At 46.1% G+C, this 15,762-nt stretch overlaps 1 protein-coding gene across 9 annotated transcripts in view; it reads right to left on the reverse strand.

Annotated features, from left to right (window-relative positions):
* The window catches only part of SGMS1 (sphingomyelin synthase 1), a 278,240-nt gene that overhangs the window by 86,892 nt on the left and 175,586 nt on the right, over positions 1-15,762 (reverse strand). The window contains exon 1 of one of the 9 annotated variants that reach the window (XM_040624683.1): positions 5,326-5,441. The exons of the other annotated variants lie outside the window; for them this stretch is intronic. The gene's annotated coding sequence lies outside the window, so the exon portion shown is untranslated. Of the gene's footprint in view, positions 1-5,325; positions 5,442-15,762 lie in introns of those variants that run through there. 9 annotated transcript variants of the gene reach the window in all.

The following is a 15,762-nucleotide window of genomic DNA, read 5'->3' on the forward strand; positions in this document are numbered from 1 at the left end:
AGTGTGTCCTCTCTCCACTGCTCCAGGAGGGGGACAGCTTTCCAGATGCCCAGAGAGAGGCAAGCCGTTAGAGGGGGCACACTGACACCTGCCCCACGTGAGGGCTCACGTCCCGCGTGCAGGCAAGATTCCAACAATTCCGTCCACATGCAGCAGGGACCCGGAGTGAGAAAATGAAATTTCTTTAAAAATTCACTAACTGACTTCAGTCCTCCAACCTGATGAAGAGCCTCCTTCTAAGCCAAGGAAGCTTTTCATTGCTGCGTCTCTCAGGGCTACCTCCTGGAAGACGAATAGAACTGCAAAACATTCTCCCTTACAAAGGAGACGGCGGGTGTGTTGTGCCCACAGTGGGCGGGGTGGCAATCTTTCCACCCAAGGCTCATCTCAAAAAAAAAAAAAAAAAAAAAAAAAATCACCCTGCGGTCAAATGCATGAACTTTCAGCTGATTTTACGGATGTGCCACAGGCTGCCACCACAGTGGGACAGTGGGACTCACGGATGGCCTCCAGACTCCTAGCTCTACGGCTGGTCCACCCGTGGGGGTGACAGGAAGAGCGATCACGTGAAAGCTCTGCTTCATCTTCGGTGGGGAGGCTGGGCGGGGGCAGGAAGTCAGTAAGACTGCAAAGCTGACACATTTGCATACACGGGGCTGGGTGTGTGGTTGTATCTTAAGGCATCAGACAATATATTAAGAAACCATCAATCATATCAAGAGTAGGATGAAGAAACAGAGTTAATGGCACTGCTTAAAAACAAACATTCCAAGTTTTTACAGTGGAGCAGTTCACAAACACAGAACCGATTCACGTGGCCAGCTCCAGCCCTGCGTCAAGGAGAGGGTTCGAGCTCCTTCCCCGCAGGGCCAAAGTTAACACTTCCAGACAGAGCCCCTCTGAAATTCTGATCTCAAGAACCCTTCTTGCATTTTATCTTTTAACTATTAGAAATCCACTTTCTGTATTCATCCTCCTTCCAAGCCTTCCATTTTAACAAGCAACCACCAACCCCACTACTGAAAAAGAGAAAAATTAAGCAATGGCTCGCTCGGGCGCCTAACTGCTGCGCTGTAAGCTTTCCAGCCTCGCCTCGTTGATTCCTGCAACTCTTATGAAACAGGGACTGGGTTTTCCCAGATAGAGGCACTTGCTCCAAATCACAAAGCAGGTCACATCAGCCCAGCTGAGACCCAAGCACGAGCTTCTTGGACCCTCTGGAAGCACAGCACCAGCTTCCTCTAGGGAATGCAGCTCATGCCATCTTCCTGGGGCGCTGCTGATAACACGTACACGCTGTGCGCACCTGCAGACCCCAGAATACGTTAACTCTTGAAGGCCCTTTCATACACATGCTCTTAAAGCGACTCTGTGATCTCGCTAAAGCAAAGAGAAGTATTGACATGTCACACCCAGAACACTGTAGTGAAATTACGCAGAGGTTCCTCAATGTCTCACACTGACATTTGGACAGGACAATTCCGTGTTGAGGGGCCTGTCGTATGCAGCGGGGCACGCTGGCGGCACCCCTGGCCTCACCCACCCCTCCCCACAGCCTCTGGCCACCCCGCACCACCCCGTGAGAACCACTGAATTTAGCTAAGTGCCTAAGATCACCTTACTGGTTCAAGATTGTACCAATACCAAGAACGAGCTCCTCTCAATCCCAGTTTGATGGAGACTTCTAGGTCACCAAGCTACAGCTCCTGAAGAGAAAGCACTTGTTAGACCACCCAACGTGCAGGACCTCACTGGGCATGAGGCAAATACCATCCCTCAGCTTTCACACTAGGCTGGACATCCCCAGGGTCGTCAACCTCTGTTCAAAGTTTCCAGACCCTTGTCCAAACCCGATTACCCCCTTCTGGGCCCACACTGACACACAAACCGAGAAACGTACACAGCATTGCCCAAAGCTGTAAAAGCATGAGCAACAACAGAAGACCCACATCCAATACGTACAATTTACCTCCGGGCTTGGTTTTTTAAGCACTTCACGTGGATTATCTGTGTAATTTACTCCTTCAACATCTGCAACAACCATACGAAGGAGGTAGTATTATCCGTATTTTATGAAGGGACTGAGGCACAGAGCCCTCAAATAACCTGCCCAAGGTCAGGCCACAGTCCCTCTTTTTATTTTTTTTTTTTAAGATTGTATTTATTGGAGAGAGAGAGAGAGAGAGACAGGGAAAGAGGGAGGGGCAGAGGAAGAAGCACACTCCCCATGAGCGCTGAGACCATGACCTGGGCCCAAGTCAGACACGCTTCACTGACAGAGCCACCCAGGTGCCCCCAGAGTCCCTGTTCTTAACCACTCTCTCCAGTGCCTCGGAGAACCGTGGGGCCATTGCCTCCCTGGTGCGAAACACTCCGCCTCTCCTAGTGCAAGACCTTTTCCTCCAGCTGTACCCACTGCCCCACACCACGGGCACCTAGCTCCAGTCTGATCTCACCCTACGTACCATCCCTCCTTGGGACGGCAAAACACAAACCCATTTATCTCTACTGCTGTCCAACCTACATGTGCACAGAACACGTAGCACTTTGTTAAACATCTGGCAGAAGCAGGCCTGTCAGCACCTGTGGCAATGTGGATATACCTGTCCAGTAACTAGCAGCAAAGAAATAAGGACAGACAGAGAGGAGCGATGCTGGACACGGGTCATCACCCCTCTCTCTAAATCCATCCCTAGCCACCTTTTCAAAAATGTCATTTACAATTCTGCTAGATACCAACAAAAGCCCTGAATGTTAAGTTTCCAGAATTTGCCATGTCCCCAGTTTTGAAATCAAGCTGCCTGGCATACTTCCTCCTCTCCATGATTTTCACAGGATTACCCCCAAGCGGTTTTATCATCACACTGGCATGCGCTTTCAACATCCTCAACAACTCAAATGACTTCACGCAGCTCGGACTTAGAGAGGTCTAAGGAGGAGGCCACGGCATTCTTTGCTTTACAAGGTTAGTGGGTGTTCTGTATCAAATAGATGGTGACAGTGATGAGGTGGGGGTGTGAGCAACACCTGGCTCTGGGTTCTGGCACAGATGCTGTAGCTCATGGCGTTCTAAGACGGTGACACTGTTCTCTTTTATGTTGACCTCCCCAAAGCCGGCCCAGCAGAGGGACTCTTGCCGTATCGGCTGCCGTAACGGAGCCTTTCTCACCTTCATCTAACAAGAAAAGTTCCAGCACTCACAGTGTGTGCCGTTCATGACCTCGCCGTTCTTAATACACAGGTTCAACACTAAGCTAAGTTCCGAAAATCAATTTAAAACCATTTCGTGTAGCACAGAAATCACTGCCGGCGTGCACTCACCGACAACGACCCTGGAAGCCCACGACCCCAGCTGCTTAAGGCCTGAGCTGCCCTTGGTGAGTGAGGAGCAGGAAGGATATGCAAGTCTAGAACTAAAGGGCTTCAGGGGTAAAAAGGAGAAAAAGTCACCCCAAGTCTGTAATGGTGAGGCTGCCACATGTGTTAACCGGCTCATCAAGTTAATATTTGAAAACCGTGAGCTCCCAGAGTACATGCACCATGCCTTGAACTTTGATATTCTGGCACTGGGGCAACGAGGAGCTTTTAAAATCACACCAAACAAATCTGCTCTGAACGATGACACTCCTCTGGATTATTTCTCGCAGAAAAATTAACACTATGTTAGGAGCAACTGGAGCCGCATGGGAAAAATTACAGATCTTAAACCTTCCCTTCCGGTGTCACTGTGTAACCTTGCCAAAGCTGCTGCTTCGACTACGAAACACAGATAACACCTCTAGGTCTCAGCAGTATCGTACAAATTATATGAGGTAGTAGTGGGTGCAAAGCATCTCGCTCCTGCTAAAAAGCAGGTCCTTAAATGTTTGGCTCTGTCACAACAACTAGGTAAAACTTGAATCAAAATCTAAATTTAATCATCCCTTTAGATTTTAGACATCTCAGAGATTTAACAAAGTATCTTCCCCTTCTCACCCCCAGCGACTTCAACATCACAGGCTGTTCCTCAAAAGAACTGGGATCCCCATCTCACACAGAGGCACTTGAGTTAAACTCAAAGCAGCTGAGCCGATCCAGCCCATGAACTTGGAAACAGTGCTCACCAGGAGCTCAAAGGGTAACTCATTAAAAATTCTACCCAATTATTTTCCTTAGTACATCTAGAAGGGATTTCTTTCTAGAGCAGTTTCCTTCATAGACTGAAAAAGTCAGCTGCAAAGAACCTCACTCTTTCTGTTAGAGTCCGCATTAGTCTCTATCTTCATAAATGAAGTATAATGATGCCATTCATAACTCCGTAATTCATGGTGGTAACTCCATAATGCAATTTACAATGTTCCTGTCATCCACTCTGCTACCAGCGTGTCTTCAGCCTGCCCTTCCAGTGCAGACAGTGTTTGTGATGGTGATCCGTGTCTGCTGCACGGTGTCCCTCCTTAGCCAAACAGAGCAATCCCAAGATTCGGCTTCTCCTGTCCCTACACCTCCCCATCCTCTTGCAAAAAAACAAAAAAACAAAACAAAAAAACAGCAACCCACCATACAAAACTCTCTGTGCTTGCTGACTAGTTTCTTACACAGATTTTTAAAGAAGGTCCACGATTTTATTTCTATGTCAATTTTAAAGTGGTAAGGCAACAGGATTAAGGGATTAAGAACAGAATGGACCTGGAGCTCAGGGTCTCCCGATACCTACCCTTCTCTTGGGTGTTAACTTCACAACTACACAGAGCAAACGCACATGGGGATGGGGAGCAAGTCCCATGCATTCTTCTCAGGGTATTTATTTCCACAAATTCCACAAGAGCAATTACTGGTCACAATAAATAGAAAGCATCGCTGTGGAGTAAACAGGCTCATTCCAAAACACGAGGCGCACGTGCTTCCTTCTGACCCCAGCACAGGTCTCTGCACCAGCCCAAGGAGGTAGCTGAAGGGCCTTTTCCGCGCGGGGGCTGGAGTCTGAGAGAGGACTTACCCAAAACTTAGTAACCGAACTGTGCATGCAATCCAACTCCCTCAGAAACCTGCACTGGGCCTGTCCGATAACCCCAAAGCGAAACCACCCCCCCATCCTTGGTTCTCCAAAGCACCCCACCACCTTCGGAGCATTGGCGGCTGCAGCCCCCCTACCCCCCTGGCCACCGGTCCAGCAAAGGGCAAGCGTCCCCGCGCACCTCGCCCACGGAGCGGCGTGGCCCGGCGGTGGCGCGGGCAAGGGCAGCCCCCGCGTTACCGGGACAGCTCTGCACGGCACAGAGGCCGGGTCCCGCCGCCGGCGAGCGCACACTTACGTCCCACCCGGCCCAGAGGGCGCACACTTACGTCTCTTCTCCCCAGAGGCAAAGTTCCCGGGGCGCCGAGCGAGCGCGCGGCTCCGGCCGGGGGTGCGGCGGGGGCGCCCCGATTCCCGGCCCCACGCCCGCGCCTCTCCCGCGGCCTGGCCGGCCGGCCGGCGTGCACTGACACCGATACCAGCACCGACACCGACGCCAGCACCGACTCCGACGCCCACAGCCGCGCCGGGGTCAGGCGGGCGGGCTGCCGCGCTCGGGAGCCGCGGGCAGCAGGCGCGCCGGCTCCGACCCCGGAGGCTCCCGCGGGGAGGCCGCGGGTGTGGCCGGGCAGCAGAGGTTTTTTTGGAATGCAGGGTGTGGCCCTCTAACACAGCGAAAAAGAAATGAGTCAGCCCGGGCGATCCTAACCAATAAGCGTGTTCACTGTCGGCTAAGGCGGAACTTTCCTGTCTTGATTTATATCAGCCTTTAAAAAAGAACTTGTTTGTTTTGTTTTGTTTTGTTTTTCCCGAACTTCAGCCTTAGCAACTTCCAAGAAAATGGTCGATAGCTCTTTAAAAACTCTTTCAAAACAAGAACTAATCTCGTCATGACAGACAGATCCGTGGAGGTAGGTTGGTTTCCGTTGCTTTAAGAAACAGTGCCTGACTTAGGCTGCGATTCTGGACGTAAGGAGCATGGGACCGGGCATCAGGGCAGATTCGGATCCGACCTCTGACACCGAATGACCTTGGGCAAGTGAATTATCCGCAGTGAGGGTGAGGGGGTTGGTAAAATGCCCACCTGACATAGTTTGCAGGGACGGCTTATATGTAATAATACAAAGCACTGGGCACAGCGTTCGACATACATTGGGCGCTAAAACAATGCTGTCCTGTCCCTCTGAGTTCTGAATCAATCCAAAACTATGGACAAACTAGCCTATCATTCTTTAAAAATTCTTTTCAATATTAAAATATCCAAATAACTTTAGAGCTGAAATAGTACTTTGGTGTTGTGTGGTCTGAGTCCTTTACTGAAGCGGTAAAAAAACAAAAAATAAAAATAAATTAAGGAAACTTTTGATTTAGGATTCTTGGATTTGGTGTTCTTACTATAGAACAGGAACTTTACTATGAAAAAAAGGCTTAAAATTGAAATTATTTCATTTATGCCACAGTAAACCAACTTTTAAAAAAGAGTGATTTTGCAAATACTCATTCCATTTGGGTTACTGTGCCCTAAACATTATTAAGGAATAAAACTATTTAAAGGAAACTTTAGGTAACTGGGGATTGGCCAATTACAGAGGACTCCAGAACTGCTAGGTCCTATCGACCAGTTAAGAAATGAGTTAATGGCTAGTGGGGGTAGGAATTTTTTTTTTTTTTTAAGTTACAAATTAAACCTTCTTGGCTTTGGAGAAAATCTCCCGAGTTTAACTTCCTCGTACATTTTTAGAACCAATCATAATTCTATAGGCCAAAAATTCTTCAAAATACTCATCAGCCAAAGATCAGATCTAAAGTGAGATCAAAAGCCCTTTCTAAAATGGGATTTTCTCCAGTCCAGCACGTTAGAGTGGAAAGAGCACTGCACCAGGAGTCCAGAGCTCCAGCACTAATCCCAGCTGTGCCCACACGTGACCAGGAGCCCAGCGCTAAGTCAACCGTGACCAGGAGCCCAGCGCTAAGTCAACCGTGTCATCTCTCTGAAGGGCTCCAAGAGTTCTTCCACCCGAAAGACCAACTTATGGCCAAAAAGGGCAGGCGCAAGGTAAGCCTATAACCTCACATTTATCCTTAGCTATAGGCACAAATTGGCCCATAGTCTAGATGACAGAGCTGGAAGTCTCTCTTGACTCTCACATAAAGGTAATCTCATCGTCCTAGATGCTTTGAGTTAAATTCTAGAGTCATCTGAGCTCTCTCTCTCTCTCTCTCTCTCGAATTCACTATCAACAGGTATGACGACAGCCTCCTACCGTGTCTCCCGTATCTGTACCATTCTTCCCATTCCTGGTTCATGCATTCGTTCCCCCATGCCAGGTCACCAAGGCTGAGTGTCCCCCGACTGCTGTTCCAGCTGCCAGGTCCCTCCCTCTGTGCTCCCAATGCATCATCACCATCACAAGATAAACATCCAGCCACCATGTCATAAACCTTCCCTCTCTCTATCAATTAAACAGCTATGGTTTTATAGTAGAGATCAAAAGGAAGACATTTGCTTTATAGGCAACTTTTCTCAAACATTCATGCAAATTAATATTTTTAAGCACAGTGATTTTCTATTTACAAAACTATTATAACCAGTTATACTGGCCAAACTGATACTATGTTGGCTGTTACACCAAGAATAGCAGCTCTTTTATATGGGAAGGCTATATAGATAATACCCATGTGTATGTGAGCAACTCAGGAAACCTAACACCTGCAGTCTGAAAAATGCAATTGTCTGCCTGGGTAGACATACGCAGATACACTGAGATACAGGAAAGAGGAAGGGCAAGGTAGCCATCCAGAAAAGAGAGTGATAATTTACTTTGTTTCTATTGCCTAGGATCCAGTCAAGCTTAAAATTCACAGAATGGGTGCTCTGTCCAGGAAGAAGGGCATCATACATACGTCCACCTGCAATCACTAACTCAAAGCACTTGAAAGATGTTTACAATAATCCTTATGCTTCCAAAGTAAAGACACAGTTGCCAATGTTGCTAAAATGTTCTCACAGTAGTTTCTAGGATGTCTTTTTTGCCTACAGTACCAAATTATCAGTAGTACAGTCTATGGTTATACAGTTCAAGAAAAAGTGACGATTAGCCCATGGGCCCAATGCCATGATGTTCAGTCATTCAACTGCTGGCCTCCACCTTTCCAACCCCCACCATCAAATAAGGCAACTGGTCTACTTGGTGTCTACAGTACCACCTCCACATGGAGGCCCACATCATACCCCTTGGCTGTAGACTTTCTCTCCCTCTTCATACTAGCAGTAACCTTGCAGACCCTTCCTTTTCCTGGAACCCTCCCCACTGGCTCAAGCCTTGGAGAGCCCTCCTTTCCTCCAAATGCCTCCAGACCTTATTCTTTATACTGCCATCTCAATACTGACTTACACAACCTTAGCATCTTCCTTTGATTCGAGATCCCTCCCTGACCTTTCTCTCTGGCCAGATGATAAAAATCCATCTAAGGAAGAGATTGTGTCTCAAAGGCTTTCTATCCCACCCCCACCCCCACCCCCCGCCCAGGACACAGCCAATTCTGAATACACAGTCATGTTGATATAACTGATGCTTCAGTTCAACAACAGCCACAAAGGAGAAAGGAAAACTTCATTCTGACTGCTGACACATCAAGAAGCAAATATTATAGCTGTTCAAACCAGTTGGCACGCAGAACTCAAGCGGCAGATGTGTTTCTTTGCTCTCTATGACATGTTCCAACAATACAGAACGCTACGACTGAGAGAGCAAATCGGATACTTCCTGAAGGGAAGCAGAGTTTACAAAAGGGTGTCATCACATCAAATCTCAGTTCCTCCAACACTAACCCACTGAAGAAAACAAGAGGCATTAACTCATTTTATCTTCCCCTTCTAGTAAGGCACACATACACACACATTTGGCAATCTTGCCGAAGTACCAATTCCTCCTTAAAGATAAACGTCTCTCTCCATGTCCATGGTAGAGTCACCAACACCCACTCTTGACCTAGTGCTCCTCACTAGAAATGGTAGCAAAAGGCAGTTCAAAGCAACTTGTAACTACTAGAACCATTGTATGTATTTGTTTTTATGGTTTAAAATCAAACATTGTAAGATGTTTGCATTAGAGCAAACTGCTATCAAGAGTCATTCTCCTTATTTAAAAGTTTTTATTTTAATCACCTGGTGTTTATCACGACAAGTGCGCTCCTTAATCCACATCACCTGTTTCCCCCATCCCCCCACCTCCCCTCTGGTGACCATCAGTGTGTTCTAAGAGTCATTCTCTCTCTCCCTCTCTCTCTCTCTCAGACACACACAGTCACTAGTATCCTTTGATCAGTGCTAATACATTTGTGCTTTTATGAGATAGGAATAAATGCTACCATTGTTCTCAAAAAGCTATGTCATAAACCAGCTGTCCTACCATGTAATTATATTTATTATAATTGCCATGACAAAGACACAACTTCTTAAATATGCCAAGTGTAAACAAATGAATTAATCACCATTCTCTAGCTTGCGGGCAACAGAAATGGCACTTGAAGCATCCCCAGTGAAAGCAAGGTGGGCACGTGCTGGCATGAGCACTGGGTATTATGTCAGACTGATGAATCACTGACCTCTACCTCTGAAACTAATAATACATTGTGTTACGTAATTGAATTTAAATTTGAAAATAAATAAAATTTTAAAAATTGAAAGATAAATGAATAAATAAGAGCAAGGTGGAATGTGTTGGCTCTATGTAACCCAGCAACAGGAAAGCCACAGGGGCACCTGGGTTTTAGGACCAACTCAACATGAACCCCACCAGGACCAGATGGCACCTCTTCTATAGACTGGTTTCATTCTCCCTTCCTGAAATCTGTCTTCTTCCGCTTAATTCCCAGCTCTGCCACCGAGAGGTACTATTCCAGAGTTGTAAAGCGTGTCAGGGAAAACTCACACTGGTTCCCCGTGGGGCCATGCACCCACCCAATGGTCAAGGTCTCCTGTTTGGCCAGTCTGCACTAGAACTACCTAGCTGGACTGGCGGGAAGAGCAGAAAGGTCTCCAGAAGGTGAGTTTACTTCCCCAAAGTAGAAAGAAGGGCTCATTTGCCCAAAAACCACTACTGCCTGTCAAATTCCACTTTATGTCCAAGCAAAAGGTTATCTAAACAACCCTCAGCCTGGTAATACATTACATTCTAAAAGTTTGCTTCTCAAGTCTGAAGTCAAGGAACTCTCACGTGGCACTTGAAATGCATTTCACTCGAGACAAAACATAGGCACTGGCTTCTCTGGCCCGTCTTTAAAAGCCTATTTAACTTATGATTGATCGCAAGTATAATGTTAGTTATAATATTTCTAATACTGTACTCAAACTTCATTCTTCACATTGTTCCTGCAGGAAAATGTATTTGAAATTCCACCCAGAACGAGCAGAAAACATGCTCAATTTAATCATTTACTGAGAATCTAGTCATGACGGTGCCTTCCGTCACACACACATTATTTCCCGTTAACGTGTACACAGCACAGCAAGGTAGGTGTTAACAGCTGTACTGAGCCCACTGTGAACTGGGGGTCAAGAAGGTGTTGAGCCCAAAGTCAACCGCTAAGATGAGTAGGGCCAGCTTCAAAGCCATGTATGTTTGACCCCGAAGCTGGGGCTATGACATCGGACCCCCGTACCTGCCAGGCAGGTGTGGGCTTATGGCTGAGGAGACAGGGCTAGTGGTTCAGACTGTGTAAACACGGAGATTTTCCTGCAAAAGAGAAAAGGACTAGTGGCCAGTCACTGTCAATAACCAGACATTAACTTCCTATCTCCTTCCTTTTTTTTTTTTAAAGGCAGAGGCAGAGGGAGAAGCAGACTCCCCGCTGAGCTGAGCAGAGAGCCCGACATGGGGCTTGATCCCCTGACCCTGGGATCATGACCTGAGCCAAAGGCAGACGTCTCACTGGCTGAGCCACGCAGGCGCCCCTCTATATCCTTCCTCACAGAGGATACTTCTCTGTGGTAGAACAAGAGAAAATATCTCTCTGGGTGGGCCCTAAGCTGTACCACTGCCTATATTTACATGAAGAGCTTCTGAAAATCAAAGGTCAATAAACAGTGCCTTCAAAATAAAATTATTGTGCCCTACTGAAAAAACAGGGCGCACTCTATTAAAACGCCCATCTAAGGTGTTTTAAAAGAAAATTAAAGTTGTAATAATAACTGATGTGACTCACTTCTGCCAATATAACCACAATGGATGCATTTAACAGCATTTACTATGTTTTACACTTAAAAAAAATCTTTTTGGTTATATAGTATTTAATACATACAAGAAAATATATTTAGTGTATCTGTCAGGAAAAATAATATTAATATCAACAATCATGAACCTGCCACCCAACCTTAAGAGCAGACCATTACCAATACACCAGGGCAGTTCCTGAGTGTTCCTTCCTGTCTGACCCAGGCTGTACCCCTTTCTTTCTGTGCTTGTTGGACAGAAAATTGTGAAAGCCCTTGGTCCAAGATGGGATTTGAATAATAAATTAGCCGTGTGCCTTTTGAAATCAAAGTGGAGAGGTGGTCAGAAGCAGCCAGACAGAAAATCGCTGAATGACTGAGTAGCTAAATCATGCATTGTCTTAGCCCAGAAACTACTAGACAGACTAGTCAACTCTCCAAGCTTTTGGTTCCACACCATGGTCCAAAGCCAGGACGAGTCACTAGGAAACATGAAATCAAGTTAGAGCCCCTGGAACACCTGTCAACTTATTAGACACGGGATCTGAATTCCGACAGGTCAACTCCAAATGATTCCAAATTGAGGTAAGGTATTACCAAGTCCACACAGAGCCTTCTTGCATCAGACACCATAAGGGGAAAACACAAAGCAGCGCTCTGACAACAATTTCCTCCACTTCATACACCACGGAAAAAAGAACCAATAACTTGGCGGGGGGGGATCAACAAAAACAGTCAGTAATTTACTAAGAGTTTAATTTTGTTGTAATAACATGTTAGGCAATTTATATTGCGAGGAAAAAATTTAAGATATGTCGCCTGTGAAGTTGAACAGTTTACGACACGTCAAAGAAAAGACATACGCTCATCTAGTAGACGCGTCGGTACAAACTGTTTCACTACAAATGCCAGATGGGAATAAGGAAGTCCAACATTTAGCACAACCTAGACAGTGCAGGACACACAGGCTGAGCAGGAGGGGAGGAGAGGGAAGATGAGCTAGAGTGACGGAGGGCAGTGCCACTCCAAGGACATCATAAGGACGGCACACAACAGCCCGCGGGCGACCATGAGACACCAGTCTCTGTGACCCAACCCTGTGCCCCATTTCACAGCTGCTGGATACACGGCACCCAGTCACGCCGAGCTCAAAGAATCCTAAGCTGGGGTCAGGGCTTGGATTATTTGAAACCTCTAGATGTCCAGACCTTGTCCTGAGACATGTTCTACGAGTGTTTGAAGAGACAGAATGAAGTGGGACACACGGGTGGCTCAGTCGGTTAAGTGTCTGCCTTTGCCTCAGGTCATGATCTCAGGGTCCTGGGATGGAGCCCTGTGTTGGGCTCCCTGCTCAGTGGGGAGTCTGGAGTCTGCTTCTCCCTCTCCCTGTGCCTCCCCCTCACCATTTGTGTGCTCTCTCGCTCTGTCTCGCTCTCTCAAAAAAAGAAAGAGAAAGAAACAAAATGAAGGGGCAACTCGGTCAACCCTAAGTACCTAGTAATATGCCTTACTGGAAGTGATAACGTGTGATGAAGGTTCATCTCTTCAGTGCAAGAGAAAGGCTGCAGTACGACAGTGGGACTGTATGGGTTCAGGCTAAGTCACTGCGGTATGGAAGAGTGCCAACATTTTGGAGGCCAACAACAGAGAAAGGTCTTATTATTCCTGGTTTCTGTTTGGTTCCTTGGAGGTGAGCTGTGGCTGGCCTGCATGTATTCTTCAAGGGGACCAAAGAAGAAGAAGCACCCCCAACTGAGACATGCGGGTCTCATGGCAAGGACGAGAGAGACATGGCGGACCCAGGTCTAGTGTAAAGCTTCTGCTGGGAAATGGCATGTGTCATCGCTATTCGCATTGTTTTGGCCAAAGTAAGTCCTACGGCCCAGACAGCCACTGGGGGCAACCCTCACGGGGCTGGGAAAGTATAATCCTCCCAGAGATGGAGGGTGGGTAGGAAGGAACAAATGTTTTAACAACAATGTGATCTACCACAAAGGGAAGAGAAAACGGCTGAGGAAGTGTTTTCTTCCCTTCAGTGATGATGAAAGCAGCCATCCTAGGACAGAAAGCAGTTCCCCTGCATCACCTTCCAGGTCTTACTATGGCCTTACAACCCCCCCAGCAAAGTCCTCGGACCTGCCCAAGGCCCTAGCAGCCCCTGAACTCCAGCTCCAAGTCTGGTGTCACCTCCCCAAAGCCAGCCTTGGAGGCCTCCGTTTCACCTGCAAAATGGAGACAATCCTGCACTCTTCCTGAGAATGTTTTTGAGAAATTAGGTAAAACGATGTATTTAAAACATACAAGCACAAAAAAGCACTTAGTAAATAGAAGACAGTATTATTATTAAATTACGATACTTGTCTCCAAATCCATATCTTTCCCAAACTGTTTTTACATTTTGTCCATAGTTTGTTAATAAGTGTATAAAATACATGAATTAATGTTGTTTCCTTTACTTTTCAAAACCACAGTCTCCTGTAATCTTACAGTTTTTCTATACACACACACACACACACACTCTTCCCGACTTCCATTAATTATTCACTCCCCGATTTGTTGGTTTCTTAAGGCTCTCAAGAAGTTTTGGAAAGCAAAACTATTAGTTATCTATTATCTATAACTAATATCTAATTATCTATTATCTATAAAAATTAATTAATTACTTCTTCCCCAGGTAAGGAAACTTAAGGAAAACTGAAGATACTCAGAATCTTCGTTTGAACTAGGCTGTAGATTCCAATCTGGCTCCTAACTGAGAATGACTAAAGGGCTTGGCATAGAAGAGCCCCATCTTCCACCTATAGCCCCAATTAGCGCCCCTTCTCCTCTCTTAGCATTCTGCTCAACTACAATTCCAGCCTATCCCCAGACTGAGATCTTTCTTTCCCACCTCTGCCTCTCTTCTCACACTCTTTCTTCTAGCTAGAATGTTCCCTCAGCACTGCCCCAACTCTGTTCAAAGATCCTGCCCACAGAACTGGGGAGGTGCACCCTATGCATGCACAAGGATGTTCACCCTAGTGTGCTTTCTAGAATGAGAAGTGGAGAACAACCAAAATGTCCACTCCTGGGGAACTGGTTAAATAGATCACAGACCACGTAACAGAGTAACACGTGAAATGCTCTGTAACAATGACAAACAGGATGTCGGTGTCTATTTATTAATGTGGCATGGTTTCCGTATTCTGTCAATCAAATTAGGTGTCAAAACAATGTTTATAACAAATAACCCAGTTTAGGAAGAAAAAAAGTACGTATCTCATCCAGGCTTAGAAAGAGTATGGCAGAATACAAAACAAAAAACAAAAAAAACCAAAACCAAACCAAAAAAAAAAAAAACCCACAAGGTTAATAATGGTATCTCTAGATGGTGATAATATTGATGAATTTCCTATTCTTAATAATTTTCACAGTTTTAAAGTTCTTTCCAATTAGCATGGTTAACTTTTATAATTTTTTAAAATTGGTATTTTAATTAAAAGGCATTAATCATTAAATACCCACTGCAAACATCATCTGCTCCTCAAAGTGTCCTTGACCTCGCCACTCCTGCCACACAGGTAATTTCTCTCTCCAGGTGGTTTCCAGAATAGTTAACGTATCTCTTATCACATCGGCCACATCTGTTTTGGAATCACGGCTTTCTATGTTTGGGATGAGCCTGTCTTATTTGTACTGGAACTGACCCTCGTAACCCAGGACTCCCATGTACTGAGCACACCACTGAGTGTGCGGATGGCACACCATCCATGGCTGGAACATTTGCACGTCTGAGGACCACACACCTGACAGCTCTCTAATCAAACACTCGTCTACACTGGGGATGTCCAGAAACAGCAGCAGGTGTCTTCTGGGGAGAGAAATAATAAATCAGAATATTGTATGTGTGGCGAGGCTGTTCTGTTGGTTATGTCCTAAGTCTGCTTTCAGTGTGGCCAAAGACACCCTGATTCATCTGGATTGAGACACGGGTCAATATTTCTTCATCCAGAGGCAAGTGTCTCAGATTTCCATCCATTGGCTTTAGTGTGAAAGGGACAAGAATTGCTTTTGCAATAATCCAAGTCCGTCCTTGACTCAGTAGAAACTGTAAATATCTATTGTTTTAGGAGGAAATAAGGGAAATAAATGTCTTAAGATTATGTAAGTCAGCTGCAGGGAACTGACACCAACGAATGTTTTGAAATATCCAAGGCATTTTTTTTTTAGGTTCAATAAAGAACGTGTTTTGAGAGCTAGGTGGGTGAGATTTAAAATAAAAACAACCACCACAATCTGAGCTGTTACTTAGCAATTTCAGGCTCCAATTGTTCCCTTCGAAAGGGCCGCCAGCACGCGGAAGGCAGCAGCGGGCTACCTGATCCAGCGTCCGCTCTGCACTCCACTTCACTTGCTTTTCATCAAGCCGGTGTGAATTCCAAACCGCCCAGATATTGTCCTGTTTTGTTTCTCTCTCTCTGGAGACAAGTCACTTTCATTAAAACTTAATTTCTGAACAAAAGCAAAGCTACCTGCCACAGTGGGTGAGGAGGAATGCTGGCTGCTGGTCCCC

This window comes from Ursus maritimus, unplaced genomic scaffold (assembly GCF_017311325.1).
Source record: "Ursus maritimus isolate PB19 unplaced genomic scaffold, ASM1731132v1 scaffold_7, whole genome shotgun sequence".
NCBI classification, from domain to species: Eukaryota; Metazoa; Chordata; class Mammalia; order Carnivora; family Ursidae; genus Ursus; species Ursus maritimus.